This window comes from Pinus tabuliformis, chromosome 9 (genome assembly GCF_031772625.1).
Source record: "Pinus tabuliformis cultivar Carrire ecotype Pingquan chromosome 9, CPIR1, whole genome shotgun sequence".
Taxonomy (NCBI): domain Eukaryota; kingdom Viridiplantae; phylum Streptophyta; class Pinopsida; order Pinales; family Pinaceae; genus Pinus; species Pinus tabuliformis.
Window position 1 is genome coordinate 1,686,929,833 of NC_142307.1, and position 18,533 is coordinate 1,686,948,365.

Consider the following 18,533-nt stretch of genomic DNA (forward strand, 5'->3'; position numbering starts at 1 on the left):
ATTCATGACCATAGTTGGCCTAACTAAAGGACATTCCAATAAAAACGACATGATATTGATTTTTTCTCTATTTTGCAAACAAGACTTCTTCTTTCATTATCGGGGGAATAACTTCATCTCATGGAAAATTGTTTGACTAGTTCAACACCATACCATTCTTCCGTAAGGAAAATCAAAATAATATCATTATGCCGAAAACATAACTCCCCTCCATCAATGCAAATCCCTCAGTCATAGCTAGGTATTTAAAACCATATTTTATTTCAAATCTTCAAGTATTTACTATGCTCTATTCTAACTTTCTTTTTTATGTCCATTTAATTACGATCAAGTAGACATATAAACATATATCCTTCAGCTACCATTTCCTCTACTCATACTACCAAAAATTAAGACAAACCTTTGCGAAATTGGGAGAGATAGGCAACACCCACTTCACATCTCGATATGTAAATAACCCCACCATTCCAAGCGAGATAATTTGTGTCTACAATGCTTTCAAGAACCTATGAAAGAAAATGAAAGTTGTTAGAAGAGTGAAAAAAATGGAGGCTTTTAGGGGGGAAAATCTTCTTGTAAAACTACCAAGTGACCAACACTGCAAAGTGGGATCTTTCCACCAAAGGCACAGTAAAATTAAGCTTTCCTTCATCCTTATTGAAGTTTTATTATAATATTTTTTTATGTGGAAGAAGTGAACAAAGCAAGTTAACAAAACAATTGCAACAATTGATTTTTGGAGGGTCACGGGTTAACTCACGCAATGCCTCTCAGCAGGATAAAATATGAGATGCTAATGCACAAGGGAGGATTTAACGGTATTGGGGTCTCTCCACTACTGATTCATATCCCTTCACATCTCGTTCCACATATTGGAAACACACAACTCTCTACAAACCTTGATAGATATTTTTGTAAAGAGGTAGGTCAGTAGGACTCGATGTTTGGACTAATTATTTCTCCTTCAACGTTAGCCAAAGAAAAGAATGAAAAAATTATGTTTGTCTTCTTCTAACTTCCATGAACCTTGTCACCCTAAGCTTTCCCATAAAGGATTTAGACCTAGAGCTAACTCAAATACCAAATTAATTTTAAAACACTCTACATTAATGTTGATCATTTTACAGACATAAATACATCAAACAATGTTTTACAATAAGAAAACTATTTTAAATATGTAATTAATTCATTAAGAAAATATATCAACCATACTCCAATTTAAGAAACTAACTAATTAACTAATTAAATCAAAATACTTAACAAACTATATCTCAACAACTTCCTAACTAATAAAAATAAACTACTTAAAAAACAAAAATTATAACAACAATAACTACCAATTCAATAATTAAATATATAATGAGACAAAAAAAATAGCATGTAATAATTATATATTATTAACATTAAATTTTAAATAACAATTTAAAAAAAATGACTTACCAAAAAAATATAAACTAACCAATGGAAACGTCACTACTTTCGGCATTCCCCCACTATTGAATTACCTTTCGTAGCATGTCATTCTTCTGAATTTTGAATTGTCATATCTATACATATAGCAGAAGGGGAAATCTCATATATCTTTGCTCTCGCGTAATAATAATAATAGATATGAACTAGCAATTGTCCCAAAAGGTACAAAGAGAGGCCGATAGGATTATTAAATTGGAATTGTTGAATTTTTTTAGAAGAATTAATTGATTCGTGGAAAACGTTGTTTTCTTGGACTAGATCATTGTGCAATTACTTTTCTTTAGATGTTTTGTTTATATCTATATTATAAGGAACACATTGAATGTCTTATTTCATTTTTGCTATCCTTACTAATATCTTTTCGGTGCTTTTTCTTGATCAATTTGATGAAATATTCCATTATCCTTTGGTCAAAGTCCTCACCTGCATATTAGTGTACATCTCGGTAAGTTTAAAGCTCGAAAGTCAACCAAAAAATTCAATGGCAAGAAAATACTCATTTGAAAGATAGATAACGAAAGGGAATTGATAGTTTTCCCGGTGGTCCAAACTATATATATTTTTAATTTTATTTTATATTGAATAATTATCTTATGGTTTTATGTTGTTATTTTTTGAGTTCACTCATTAAATTTAATTTGTGATTTCAATGCATTCTCGTTAAGTTTTAGATAAATTAGATTGGAAAATAAATCAGAATTTTTTTAAAAAAATCAACCTTAAAAACAAAAATATATATATAATTTTAAAATACATAATAAATTAATTTAATTTCTTTATTTATAAATTTTAAAATATTTAATTATTTAAGTTAATTTAATATATTATTATGTATGTATTATAATAATAATTAATATTAATATAATTAATTTTTGTTATGATGATAAATCATATTAGTTTGGAAGAAATTAATAACTTGAAATGTGATTTATCAAAAATACATTATAAAAATTAATATAATTATCATTATTATTATTAAATATTTTACTAAATAACCTAATTATTTAATAAATATTATTATTATTATTAATATTAACATTAATATACTTGTCATTATTATTATTAAATATTTAACTAATTTAATTATTTAAGGCCAGGTCTAATGAGTAATTGTGTGAATGGTCAAAAGTGATTGCCCAAAAGAAAATTAAAAAAAGTGTAGTGTTTGAATCATATTTTTGATGGTGAAAATAAATTCAACCCCATCAAAAACTTCCCAAGTATCTAAAATCTTGAAATTTGACACATGTAATCTAAATTTACGAAAATCCAAAAAAACTTTACAAATTTTTATCAAAATCGAGACAAATTTACAAACTATATGCAGTAAATGAATATCAATAGATATATGTCGCTCTGTGCTTGAACGGTTCAATTCGAGGAAGATGTGTGATGTTTAGTCCGAAAAATATTATGCTTTATCTGCTATTATCTTGCACAGGGAAAAATGATTCCTCCAATTTGCTTGTCGAGATGAGTTCATCTAGGCTCCCAGTGTCAACTCAACTTTCAATGAGGGGGTGTTAATCTTAAATTAGATATCTTAATAATCAGAAAAATCCATTAAGCTGTCATGCGTGATAGAAGATTAAAAAAGAAAATAATGATGGAATATATTTTTATCATAGTTAATTAGGGTTATTTTGAGGTTTTTTTTAAGGATAAATATAAATTAAAATCTAAAATAATTTATTTAATAAGTAATTAATTAATTTATATATATAGATATATATATATATATATATATATATATATATATATATATATATATATATATATATATATATATATATATATATATATATATATATATATATATATGTGTGTGTGTGGAAAAAAAAATTGAAATTGAAATGGTTTATGTATAGTACTTTATTAAAATATAGTACTCCATGTAACCAGTATTTACAGTCTACAGTCAACATACTGGAGTACTGAGTGACTCAGCTTGATCCTCCAAGGAGAACCATTGCCTTCCTCAAAGGGCCATCACGGCTGCCTCCGGATAACGTTATCATTTGTATTTGAAGCATATTGACCACGATGAGAACAGTGATTTGCAGTGGAAGAATGTACAGACCACATTAAATTCCGTTGGTCGAACCTCGTCCATGGTCTCTGCTTCTTGAATTATTATTAGTATTAACGTTGGTATTCTTTCCACTTGAAACATAATTCCTAGAATTACTGTTTTGCGCAGCATAAAACAAGGGGCATCCTGAGATCCCCGGACATTACCTTGGCAGCCGGGGGTTATGACGCGGCACTTCTGGGCCTGGATGAAGATCTAGCCTGTGATGTAGCTGGAAAGTCGCCCGGCAATCCAAGGCGACAGATGGGACACGAATTGTGCTGAGCCAGCCAGGGAAGTATACAATCTGAATGATAAATGTGCTTGCAGGGCATCTCCCTGGCTTCGCCTCCGACTTCGAACCGGTCATTGCAGACAGGGCAGTGCGAATTGTTAATCAGATGTCGGGAATTGATCCTAATCGTGGGCATTGCATCCACGACGGCCCTCGAGGCAGGAGGAGAGCCCAACCTATTGTTCTGAGACAGCTGTTCTAACCCAGGACCCATGAAATAATCCCCAATATTTTCACGCAAGGTCCTGGGTTCGATTCCTGTATCACTGCCCAAAATTAACACCATGGGGCCATTACCCCCAATCGCGCCTCGTCTGAGACTCATGTCAGGGACATGACCGCGGCCTTCTCTATTTTCTTGGTTACTCATCAGGTTGAGCAGGTCAGCCATGAGGTCAGCCATAGAAAGCCTTTCTCCGCCCTCCATTAAGAAGCCCTCGAAGGGGTTTGTTCGGGAGCTCGAAATGCCATCGCTTGATTCCTCTACAAACCCTCCGCCACTAGCGGGACAAACACTGGGCTCTCCTGTCAATAATCTTAACATACGATTGCAAGCATGACACCAGTAGGGAGAACTACTTCTAGAACCCTTCTTGATAAACCCTGAAAATTCAGGAAGACGACCTTCGAAACCCTTACGACGACCGCTATTCAAATCCAAATGTTAAAAAGCCCGATGAAGCTCAAATATATTGATCGCGCTGCGCTACGAGCAGAATTCAGCCCAAAATCCTCGAAGTTATCGCCCAGGAATGGCAGTTACAGCTCCAAACTCAAGGCATGCAAGGAATCATGCAATTATTTACAGGAACGTTGCCCGTGGAAGACTTTTGGGAGATCAAAGCTGAGAATTTACAAGTTACACGGTTGGGATTTCGTGGACTGTATCGAGATGAGTTCATCTAGGCTCCCAGTGTCAACTCAGCTTTCAATGAGGGGGTGTTAATCTTAAATTAGATATTTTAATAATCAGAAATCCATTAAGCTGTCATGCGTGATAGAAGATTAGAAAAGAAAATAATGATGGAATATATTTTTATCATAGTTAATTAGGGTTATTTTGTGGTTTTTTTTAAAGATAGATATAAATTAAAATCTAAAATAATTTATTTAATAAGTAATTAATTAATTTAATAAGTAATTAATATATATATATATATATATATATATATATATATATATATATATATATAAAAGGAACAAAAAAAATTGAAATTGAAATGGTTTATGTATAATATTTTATTAAAATATAGACCTTATATATATATATATATAAAATAATTTGAAATGTTTTATTTAGTTTGATATCTAGTGATTTCTATCAAAAGACTGTTTAATTCATTATGGATTAGAGAAATTTGAATACAGAAAAGCCAAGCTGGCTTTTGGCAAAAGCCAGCGAAGATAGAAAAAGCAGTGAAAATATCTTGCCATGTCAAGAAGGCAATTTAACTGATATTTAGAAAAAGCAGTAAAAATATCTTGCCATGTCAAGAAGGCAACTCAACTGATATTTGGAAAAAGCAGTCACACTTCAAATCAACGGTTGAAAGTGTCTCACTTGATCCAACGGAGGAGGATGAAAGTGTTGACAATTGTTGATGCATAGGAAAGGCCTATCGGCCTAAATATTCTTAATTATTTATCCCAAAAAAAAATTGGGAATATTTTTATTTTTTATTTTTTTATTTTTTTCAATTAAGGAATAGAAATTATGAAATGTATGGTTAATTGATGATTAACGTTCACGAAGATTAATATGGTTTATTGAATCTTTAAAAATTAAGAGATTAATTGAGTTTTTTTATTAAATTAAGAAAGTTGATAATATGACATATATTTCTAAATTTAAAATGATGTGAAAATCCAAGAGAAAATAAAATTTAAAATTTAAATTTATTTTATTATGAATTAGTATTAGGTAGATAGTAGAATTTGAGGTACAATGAATATTACTATATTTATGCAAATAAGAGTATTTATTGTGGAATAGGACTTCGAAAATTGTAATCTAATTATTAATAATTATTACGTAGTTAATAAATATTTAACCAACACAAAATATTTTAGTATATTCTTACTATTATTCTCAAATCAAAAGTTGAAATTTATCTCAAAAGTAGTTATGCCTTTTTTATTATTTTAATTAAATGAGTGTTCTTGTAAGACTTGTTTCATGATACTTCTCACACTAAAATTTAAAAAACATAAAAATTAATTATATTTAAATTATTATTATTAACGTAAAATCTTCCATGATTACTACTCCAAGATGGGTATGAGTTTTAGTACCCACAAGACTAAAGACATGATAATTAAATCCAAAAAGATCAACCATGAAAATTTCATCTATGATAACAATTACTTGGTGCATGTTTCTTGATACAAATATTTAGGCATTGACATTCCTCATCAACCCAACTTAAATTATAGGAATGACAAATGATTATTGGACGCTGTAAAGCTTCTTATGAGCTTGAAAACTATTGTAAGTCAACTAATATTTGGATTTGGAGAAAAAAATAAAAATCCTCTACGAGCTTGAAATTTTATATGGATGTGAGGTTTGGGGTTGCAATTTTTCTAGATAATTTTGCTGGAAGATCGAGCTAACACAAAAGAAAGTTATAACCTACAACCTCAAGATTAAGGGAAATACTCCCTATCCTATCCTCCTGGTTGAAGCTAGAAAAATTTCTATTTTTACGTATCTCATGTATAAGAAGAAGTTTTACAACATGGAAGTCAATAAGTTCTCCAAAATAAAGTTAAACTCTACCCAAAATCCCCACCTCCAAGCGATGTTGGCATAAGGAAACTCAGTCCTGACTCAACCATTGGGGGAAAAGGGGTATATCATCTCAGAGAATAAATATAATATTAAAAATACTATTACTTCCTAATTTAATGATAAGTTATTGGATGATAAAGAGTGAGAGGGAAAAAGAAAACTAAGATATTATAAGGAGGTGATCAACCCCATTCTTGTTAACCAACATTATATTTCTTTGTTGATCACTATTAAGAAGAAAATGAACATTATGAATATAAGAACTAATTACCATGAGCTTCAAAGTGAAATTGGGTATTGTTCCATTTCCAAAACACCTTCGGATGAAAGAAATTGTCACATTTGCAATACTAAGAGGGATGAAAATGGAAAACACTTTCTCTTGGATTATATGGCTCGTATCCACAACCATTATCATTTCCAAAATATTTTCCACGCTACCAACCTTCTTGACTTGTTAAGTCCACAAAACTACAGTGATCTAGGAATGCAACCAAAGTGACCTTTTTAGGGAACTTTTTTGGTCAATTTTAACCAAAGTCGTGTAAATATTTTTAAAAACATGAGTTCAAGCTGTTTAATATGTAGAATTCTTGTACCCTATGGAATTTTGACAATGTTGACTCCATTTATGCATTCAAAAATGTATTCAAAACAAGAAAAAAAATACAATCTTGCTTGAAATTGTATCGCCATGAAAAATGACATTTCCTCTATTTCCTCTATAAGTTAGACTGAGAATATATATATATATATATATATATATATATATATATATATATATAATCATTCTAACAACATTTATATTTACATCGGCTTTATCATGAAATTATTTAATTTGATTTGTGAATACTATTATATATATATGGTAGAGGATTAACCTCCCTAAAATATTCTTAGTACTATACAGAAATCAAAGGCTCAGATTCATTTTAAAAGTAGTTATGCCTTTTTTCCCATTTAATTAAATTCATTAATTAAAAAAATATAATATAAACAACTCAAATAAAATATTCTTAGTAGGCTACACAAATCAAAGGCTAAGATTCATTTTAAAAGTGATTATTCTTTTTTTTCCCTTATAACTATATTCATTAATTAAAAAAATATCATATAAACAAGTGGCATATGAATTAAGTTGTAGCTTCTTAGGTACGTCGTATTGATAAAACATGATATAAGCCATGGTATTGTAGCAAAGTCTATTTACACATTAAGAATCTCCATGATAAAATGTGGTGGATATCCATGATTAAGATTATTGTTACAAGTTTTTTTAAAATGTATCTATGTTTAAGTTATCTATTAATTATTTCTATCATTAATAATAATATATTTTTTTTGGTCAAGTTGTCTTTGTTCTTAGTGTTATAGACATTTTTGTGCCTTATAGCTCTAAGCATGAAATGTCCATAAACCAAGGGATCCTAAGTCCCTAAAAGTGTTGTTCCAGCTCCTAAAGAAACAAGGTCAACAAATTACAGCTTCTCCCAGAAGTTCTCCACCAGAAACTGCTCAGAACTAGTCAAATCAGGATCATTTCAGCTGCTCCACTAGCTAGCTGCGTTGCAAAGCACCCAAATACACTGGCTAGGTGCGTTTCAACGCACTTGAATGCACTACCAAGGTGCGTTGAGCGGGGAATGACAAGTGGCAAAGTCATTCCACGAGGTGGAGAGACAATGGAAGCTTCCAGAATCTTCTCCAATGACACTTGCCTCACTGAATTCGACCAGTGATGAGTAAGAGGCTCTCAGTCTCTAAGTGGAAGCAAGAACTGATAGAGAGAGGCCACTAATCAATCCACGAGCTGACTCATCCTCTTTGCATACATCTATAAATGGATCCCTCACCAAGAGATCCAGAGGCTGGAATTTTGTACGTTGCAGAGAATTGTTGTTGGTTTTGAGATAGAGATCAGAGTATTGGGTGATTTATGCTTTGTTGGAGGTGAAGAGGGGATTCCTTTGCTGGGGGGTTGATGCTGGATCAGGAATCATCGGTTGTAGCTCCTCCTGGACCTTCTTGTTATATCAATAAAACTATTTGAGTTTCTCCTACATGCTTGTGTATCAATGATGTTTTGTTATACTTGCATGTTTAGCTTAAATCTGATCCTAAGCTATTTATGAATATAAATCCATGTCTTTGTGTAGTTTTCCTCTTCTGTGATCTTGCAGGAACTTGGTGAAGCTAGGCAAGTAAGGGAGCAGGTAGCTGGAAGCTGGCAAAGAGGAGAGAGATTGGATCAAAGGACTAGCGCAAGACACAGGTTGGTTCATCCTATTCCTCTTCGTTTATAGTTCATAAAGAAGAATACGAAAGTAGTTTTCTCTGTTGGTTTCTAAGGTACTGTCACACCTTAGTGGGATAGGGGCGTTCTGAGTAGACACTTTTCCCGTTAACACTTAGGCTTGACCTGTGGGTTGAGAAACTGGTACCTAGGGGCATCTAAGCCGTCAATTCACCCAAGGATCGCAACCTGGGGTCCTCACTAGATTTTGGTGTGTGTCCTCTCCGTGAGGTTAGGTCCTCGGTCACCTTGCTGGCTAGGCCCATCCTGAATTGGTTGTGCTAATGAGACTTGAAAATAATATAATTATTTTAAATAAAATTCTAATTTAATTAATTTTTATGATTTTTTAATTTTAGTAATTTGAGATGTATGATGAAATAAGTGTTTTAATATTTATTATAGATTGATATTTGACATTTATGCTTCATTTAATTTATATGAGTATGCTAATAAAATTAAAATTTAAAAGTTCTATTCTAAAGTAGATCTCGTGATCATATACAAATGTCACATTTCCAAATTAGTTATTAGTTATAAAAAATATAGTATGACAAGTATCATATTTTCAATTTAATTAAAAAAACAATGTATGTCAAGTGTCACATTTTCAATTTAATAAAAAATATCAAATAACATTTCCAATTTAAATAAAAGAAATGATAGTAGTCTAACTAGACTTCTTTTTTGCCCTCAAAATCATGGAAATTCCGACAAGAGTTTGATAGGTGTTAAACTTCAAGATTTTGGACGACCCAAAGGTTTTTGATGGTGCTGAATTCATTTCCACCATGAAAAACATGATTCAAACATTGTTGCTACAAGATTTCTTGAATTTTTTTTCAAGGAATCTAGCCACTTTTGGCCATCCACCAAATCCTCCTCTTGGTAGACAGAAATATCAAGTGAGAGGTGTCATATTCAGTTATGATGTTCTTTAATGTACTGTGAAGTTATTTCCAAGAAAATAGAGGAATCTTGTGTTACTTTAGTTTGCATGAAAGTTTTCCAAAATCTTGAGGTTGTGGTCCAATAGTTGTGTGAAGGTCTGATCCCCACATGCCGCAGGATCGACTAGTACACTTGAGAGTTGTTGTAAGTGTCATTTATTCCATTGAAAGGAAGGTGAGAAAAAAATGACTGAAATGAAATTCATGTGACATTCCCAATGACTTGAAAGAAATTTTCCATGGGTACAATTGATTTTTTTTCAATTAGACAGTGTATACTAAATTTATGTTGATTGTAGTTTCTGAGAAAATCTCAGAATCGAGATGTCAAACAATTGAACTCTCTCCCCCAGAATCTACAATCCACATACCCGGCTCTCTAGCCCTCGACCTCACGCCTAATCTTTTCAGAGGGGAATTTGACCAGTTCATCGAGGTTTCCTGTGAAGGAACTTTACTGGGAGATCCCGAGGTTTCTGAATTTGGGTACAAAGTGATGGATGAGTAAGGATGAAAGAGTTTTTTACGATTATTTTAGAGATATATGTGTTGTGAATATGAAAGAGATACCCAGCAGTTCCACTACTGATTCATATCCCTTCACGTCTTGTTCCACATATTGGCTACACACAACTCTCTACAAACCTTGATAGATGTTTTTGTAGATGTTTGGACTAGTTCCTTCTCCTTGAACGTTAGCCAAAAAAAAAGAATGAAAAAATTATATTTGTCTTCCTCTAACTTCCATGACCCTTGTCACCCTAGACCTTCTCACGAGGGATTTAAGCCTAGAACTAACTCCAATACCAAATTAACTTTAAAGCTCTCTGCATTAACGTTGATATTTTTACGGACATAAATACATCAAAGAATGCTTTAAGATAAAAAAATTATTTTAAATATGTAATTAATTCATTAAAAAAATATATCAATCATATTCCCATATAAAAAGCTAAAAAATATATCAATCATACTCCAATCTAAAAAGCTAACTAATTAGATGAAAATACTTAACAAACTATGTCTCAACAACTTTCTAACTAATAAAAATAGATTACTAAAAAACAAAAATTATAACAACAATAACCACCAATTCAATAATTAAATATATAATCAGGAAAAAAAGTAACATGTAATAATTATATATTCTAACATTAAATTTAAAAACACAATTTACAAAAAAATGACCTAGAAAAAGAAAAAAGATAAAGTAACCAATGGAAACTTTACTACTTTCGGCATTCCCGCACTATTGAATTGCCTTTCGTAGCATGTCATTCCTCTGAATTTTGAATTGTCATATCTATACTTATAGCAGAAGGAGAAATCTCATATATCTTTGTTCTCACGTCATAATAGATATGAAATATTCTTAATTATTTATTAGAAGAATTATGTATGAATAATTATTTTATTTTTTTATATTTTATTTTTAATTAAGGAATAAAAATTATGAAATGTATTATTAATTGTTAATATGGTCTATTGAATCTGAAAAAATTAAGAGATTAATTGAGTTTTTTTAACAAATTAAGAAAGTTGATAGTATCACATATAATACTAAATTTAAAATGACGTGAAAATCCAAGAGAAAATAAATTTTAAAATTTTAATTTATTTTATTATGAATAATTAGATAGATGGTAGAATTTGACGTATAATGAATATTTATTATATTTATGCAAATACGAATATTTATTGTGGAATAGGACTTCCAAAATTGTAATCAAATTATTAATAATTATTACGTGGATAATAAATATTTAACGAACACAAAATATTTTAGTATCTTCTTAGTACTATTCTCAAATCAAAAGTTGAAATTTATCAAAAGTAGTTATGCCTTTTTTATTATGTTAATTAAATTAGTGTTCTTTTAACACTTGTTTCATGATACTTCTCCCATTAAAATTTAAAAAACATAAAAAATAGTTATATTATAATTATATTTAAATTATTATTATTATCATAAAATATTCCATGATTATTAGTCCAAGATGGGTACGAGTGTTAATACCCACAAGACTGAAGTCACGATAATTAAATCCAAAAATATCAACCATGAAAATTTCATCTATGATAACGATTACCTGGTGCATGTTTCTTGATACAAATATTTAGGCATTGACATTCCTCATCAACCCAACTTGAATTATAGGAACGACAAATGATTATTGGAGATTGTAAAGCTTCTTATGAGCTTGAAAAAAATTGTAAGTCGACTAATAATTGGATTTGAAGCAAAAAATAAAAATCCTCTTCGAGCTTGTTATTTTATATGGATGTGAGGTTTGGGGTTGCAATTTTTCTAGATAATTTTGCTAGAAGATCGAGCTAATCCAAAAGAAATTTATAACCTTCAACCTCAAGATTAAAGGAAATACTCCTTTAAATCCTCTTGATTGAAGCTAGAAGCATGTCTATGTTTAGGTATCTCATGTATAAGAAGAAGTTTTACAACATGGAAGTCAAGAAGTTCTCCAAAATAACTTTAAACTCTAGCCAAAATCCCCATCTCCAACTGAGGTTGGCATAAGGAAACCTAGACTCAAACATTGGGGAAAAAGGAGATATCATCTTGGAGAATAAATATAATATTAAAAATACTATTACTCCCGAATTTAAGGATAAGTTATTGGATGATAAAGAGTGAGAGGGAAAAACAAAACTAAGATATTATAAGGAGGTGATCAACCCCCTTCTTGTTAACCAACATTATATTTCTTTGTTGACCACTATTGAGAAGAAAATGAACATTATGAAGATAAGAACTAATTACCATGAGCTTCAAAGTGAAATCGGGTATTTTAATATTTCCAAAACACCTTTGGATGAAAGAAACTGTCACATATGCAATGCTAAGAGGGATGAACATGGAAAATACTTTCTCTTGGATTATATGGCTCCTATCCAAAACCATTATCATTTCCAAAATATTTTCCACACTACCAACCTTCTTGACTTGTTGAGTTCAAGATGTTTAATATGTAGAATTATAGTACCCTATGGAATTTTCACTATGTTGACTCGAGTTATGCATTCAAAAATGTATTTAAAACAAGAAAAAAATACAATCTTGCTAAAAAAATTATCATCATGAAAAATGGCATTTCCTCTATTTCCTCTATAAGTTAGACTGAGAATATATATATATATATATATATATATATATATATATATATATATATATATATCCATGCTAACAATATTTACATCGGCTTTATCATGAAATTCTTTAATTTGATTTGTGAATACTATTATATATATATGGTAGAGGCTTAATCTCCATAAAATATTCTTATTAGTATACACAAAACAAATGCTAAGATTCATTTTAAAAGTAGTTATGCTTTTTTTTCCCTTTTAATTAAATTCATTAATTAAAAAAATATCATATAAACAAGTGGCATATGAATTGAGTTATAGCTTTTTAGGCATGTGGTATTGACAAAACATGCTATAAGCCATGGTATTGTAGCAAAGTCTATTTACCCATTAAGAATCTCCATGATAAAATGTGGTGGATATCCATGATTAAGATTATTGTTACAAGTTTTTTTTTAAATGTATCTATGTTTAAGTTATCTATTAATTATTTTTATCATTAATAATAATATAATTTTTTTTGGCCAAGTTGTCTATGTTCTTAGGCTTGACTTGTGCGTTGAGAAACGCTACCTAGGGGCATCTAATTTGTCAATTCACCAGATCACAACCTGGGGTCCTCACTAGATTTTGGGGTGTTTCCTCTCCCTTACACGTGCACAACCTCCATGAGGTTTGATCCTCGGTCACCTTGCTGACTATGCCCATCCTCAATTGGTTATGCTAATGAGACTTGAAAATAATATAATTATTTTAAATAAAATTATAATTTAGTTAATTTTTATGATTTTTTAATTTTAGTAATTTGAGATGTATGATGAAACAAGTGTTTTAATATTTATTATACATTGATATTTGAAATTTATGCTTCATTTAATTTATATGAGTGCGCTAATAAAATTAAAATTTTAAAAGCTCTATTCTAAAATAGATATCGTGATCATATACAAATGTCACATTTCCAAATTAGTTAGTAGTTATAAAAAATATAGTATGATGAGTATCACATTTCAATTTAATTAAAAAAACATTGTATGTCAAGTGTCACTTTTTCAATTTAATAAAAAATATATAATATAACATTTCCCATTTAAATAAAAGAAATGATAGTAGTCTAACTAGACTCCTTTTTTGCTCTCAAAATCATGGAAATTCCAACAATATTTTGATAGGTGTTAAATATCAAGATTTTGGGAGCCCCAAAGGTTTCTGATGGTGCTCAATCCATTTACACCATCAAAAACATGATTCAAACATTCTTACTACAAGATTTCTTGAAATTTTTTTTGAGGATTCTGGCCACTTTTGGCCATCCACCAAATCCTCCTCTTGGTAGACAAAAATATCAGGTGAGAGGTGTCATATTCAGTTATGATGTTGTTTAATGTACTGTGAAGTTATGTCCAAGAAAACAGAGGAATATTGTGTTACTTTACTTTTCATGAAAGTTTTCCAAAATCTTGAGGTTGTGATACAATAGGACTGATCCCCACATGCAGCAGGATGGACTAGTATGCATGAGAGTTGCTGTAACTCTCATTTATTCCATTGAAACAAAGGTGAGAAAAAAATGATTGAAATGAAATTCATGTACCATTCCGAATGACTTGAAAGACATTTTCCGTGGGTACAATTGATTTTTTTTCAATTAGACACTCTATACTAAGTTTATGTTGATTGTAGTTTCTGAGAATATCTAAAAATCGAGATGTCAAACAATTGATCTCTCTCCCCTAGAATCTGCAATCCACATACCCGGCTCTCTAGCTCTCGACCTCACGCCTAATATTTTAAGAGGGGCGTTTGACCAATTCATCGATGTTTCCTGTGACGACGCTTTACTGGGAGATCCTAAGGTTTCTGAATTTGGGTACAGAGTGATAGATGTGTAAGGATGAAAGAGTTTTGTATGATTATGTCAAAGATATCTGTGTTGTGAATAGGAAAGAGATACCCACCAGTTCCACTACTGATTCATATCCCTTCACGTCTCATTCCAAATCTTTGCTACACACAACTCTCCACAAACCTTGATAGATGTTTTTGTAAAGAGGTAGATCGATAGCACTCGATGTTTGGACTAGTTCCTTCTCCTTGAACGTTAGCCAAAAAGAAGAATAAAAAAGTTATGTTTGTCTTCCTCTAACTTCCATGACCCTTGTTACCCTAGGCCTTCCCATGAGGGATTTAGGCCTAGAGCTAACTCCAATACCAAATTAACTTTAAAGCTCTCTACGTTAACGTTGATAATTTTACGGGCATAAATACATCAAACAATATTTTAAAATAAAAAAATTATTTTAAATATGTAGTTAATTCATTGAAGAAATATATCAACCAAACTTCAATCTAAAAAAACTAACTAATTAGATAAAAATACTTAACAAACTATGTCTCAACAACTTCCTAACTAATAAAAATAAACTACTTGAAAAACAAAAATGATAAGAACAATAACTACCAATTCAATAATTAAATATATAATCAGACACAAAAATAAATAAATAAATAGATAATTATATAGTGTAACATTAAATTTTAAAAAACAATTTAAAAAAGAAAATTTACTTAAAAAAAAGATAAACTAACCAAGCAATGGAAACTTTACTACTTTCGGCATTCCCGCACTATTGAATTGCCTTTCGTAGCATGTCATTCTTCTGAAATTTGAATTGTCATATCTATACTTATAGCAGAAGGGGAAATCTCATATATCTTTGTTCTCACGTAATAATAGATATGAAATATTCTTAATTATTTATTAGAAAAAATATTCATGAATAATTATTTAATTTTCTTATATATTATTTTTAATTAAGGAATAGAAATTATGAAATGTATTATTAATTGAGGATTAATGTTAACGAACATTAATATGGTCTATTGAATTTTAAAAAGGTAAGAAATTAATTGAGTTTCTTTAATAAATTAAGAAAGTTGATAGTATCACATATATTTCTAAATTTCAAATGGATGTGAAAATTCAAGAAAAAATAAATTTTAAAATTTTAGTTTATTTTATTATGAATAATTATTAGGTAGATGGTAGAATTCCACATATAATCAATATTTATTATATTTATGCAAATAGGAATATTTATTATGGAATAGGACTTCCAAAATTGTAATCAAATTATTAATAATTATTATGTGGAAAATAATTTTTTAACTAACACAAAATATTTTAGTATATTCTTAGTACTATTCTCAAATCAAAAGCTGAAATTTATCTCAAAAGTAGTTATGCCTTTTTTATTATTTTAATTAAATAAGTGTTCTTTTAACACTTGTTTCATGATACTTGTCTCACTAAAATTTAAAAAACATAAAAATTATTTATATTATAATTATATTTAAATTATTATTATTAACACAAAATCTTCCATGATTATTAGTCCAAGATGGGTACGAGTGTTAACACCCACAAGACTAAATTCACGATAATTAAATCCAAAAGGATCAACCATGAAAATTTCATCTATGATAACGATTACTTGGTGCATGTTTCTTGATACAAATATTTAGGCATTGACATTCCTCATCAACCCAACTTGAATTATAGGAACGACAAATGATTATTGGAAGTTGTAAAGCTTCTTATGAGCTTGAAAACAATTGTAAGTCGACTAATATTTGGATTTGGAGAAAAAAGGAAAAATCCTCTTCGATCATGTTATTTTATATGGATGTGAGGTTTGGGGTTGCATTTTTTCTAGATAATTTTGCTAGAAGATCGAGCTAATCCAAAAGAAATTTATAACCTACAACCTCAAGATTAAGGGAAATACTCGCTACCCGATCCTCTTGATTGAAGCTAGAAGCATGTCTATGTTTAGGTATCTCATGTATAAGAAGAAGTTTTACAACATGGAAGTCAAGAAGTTCTCCAAAATAGCTTTAAATTTAGCCAAAATCCCCACCTCCAAGTGAGGTTGGCATAAGGAAACCTAGTCCTGACTCAACCATTGAGGGAAAAGGGGGATATCATCTTGGAGAAAAAATATAATATTAAAAGTACTATTACTTCCGAATTTAAGGATAAGTTATTGGATGATAAAGATAAGTTATTGGATGATAAAGAGTGAGAGGGAAAAACAAAACTAAGATATTATAAGGAGGTGATCAACCCCCTTCTTGTTAACCAACATTATATTTCTTTGTTGACCACTATTGAGAAGAAAATGAACATTATGAAGATAAGAACTAATTACCATGAGCTTCAAAGTGAAATCAGGTATTGTTCTATTTCCAAAACACCTTTGGATGAAAGAAACTGTCACATTTGCAATACTAAGACGGATGAAAATGGAAAACACTTTCTCTTGGATTATATGGCTCCTATCCACAATCATTATCATTTCCAAAATATATTCCACACTACCAACCTTCTTAACTTGTTAAGTCCACAAAACTGTAGTGATTTAGGAATGCAACCGAAGTGACCTTTTTAGGGAACATTTTTGGTCAATTTTAACCAAAGTCGTGTAAATATTTTTAAAAACTTGACTTCAAGTTGTTTAATATGTATAATTCTAGTACCCTATGGAATTTTCACGATGTTGACTCTTGTTATGCATTCGAAAATGTATTTAAAATAAGAAAAAAATACAATCTTGCTTGAAATTGTATTGCCATGAAAAATGACATTTCCTCTATTTCCTGTATAAGTTACACTATATATCTATATATATATATATATATATATATATATATATATATATATATATATATATATATATATATATATATATATATATATATATAACACGATGCTAACAACATTTCTATTTATGTCGGCTTTATCATGAAATTCTTTAATTTAATTTGCGAATACTATTATATATATATGGTAGAGGTTTAATCTCCGGAAAATATTCTTAGTAGTATACGCAAATCAAAGGCTGAGATTCATTCTAAAAGTAGTTATGTTTTTTTTTCCCTTTTAATTAAATTCATTAATTCAAAAAATATCATATAAACAAGTGGCATATGAATTGAGTTATAGCTTCTTAGGCATGTGGTATTGATAAAACATGATATAAGCCATGGTATTGTAGCAAAGTCTATCTACACATTAAGAACCTCCATGATAAAATGTGGTGGATATCCATGATTAAGATTATTGTTACAAGTTTTTTTTAAATGTATCTATGTTTAAGTTATATATTAGTTATTTTTATCATTAATAATAATATAATTTGTTATGGTCAAGTTGTCTGTGTTCATAGGCTTGACCTATGGGTTGAGAAACTGGTACCTAGCGGCATCCATGTCGTCAATTCACCGGATCACAACCTTGGGTCCTCACTAGATTTTGGTGTGTCTCCTCTCCCTAGCATTCGCACAACCTCCGTGAGGTTTGATCCTTGGTCACCTTTCTGACTAGGCCCATCGTCAATTCGTTGTGCTAATGAGACTTGAAAATAATATAATTATTTTAAATAAAATTATAATTTAGTTAATTTTTATGATTTCTTAATTTTAGTAATTTGAGATGTATGATGAAATAAGTGTTTTAATATTTATTATAGATTGATATTTGACATTTACGCTTC

At 30.1% G+C, this 18,533-nt stretch overlaps 1 pseudogene; it reads right to left on the reverse strand.

Moving 5' to 3' along the window:
* Positions 1–3,378: 3,378 nt before the first annotated feature.
* The window catches only part of LOC149155358 (putative E3 ubiquitin-protein ligase RHC1A), a 39,619-nt pseudogene continuing 24,464 nt past the window's right edge, over positions 3,379–18,533 (reverse strand).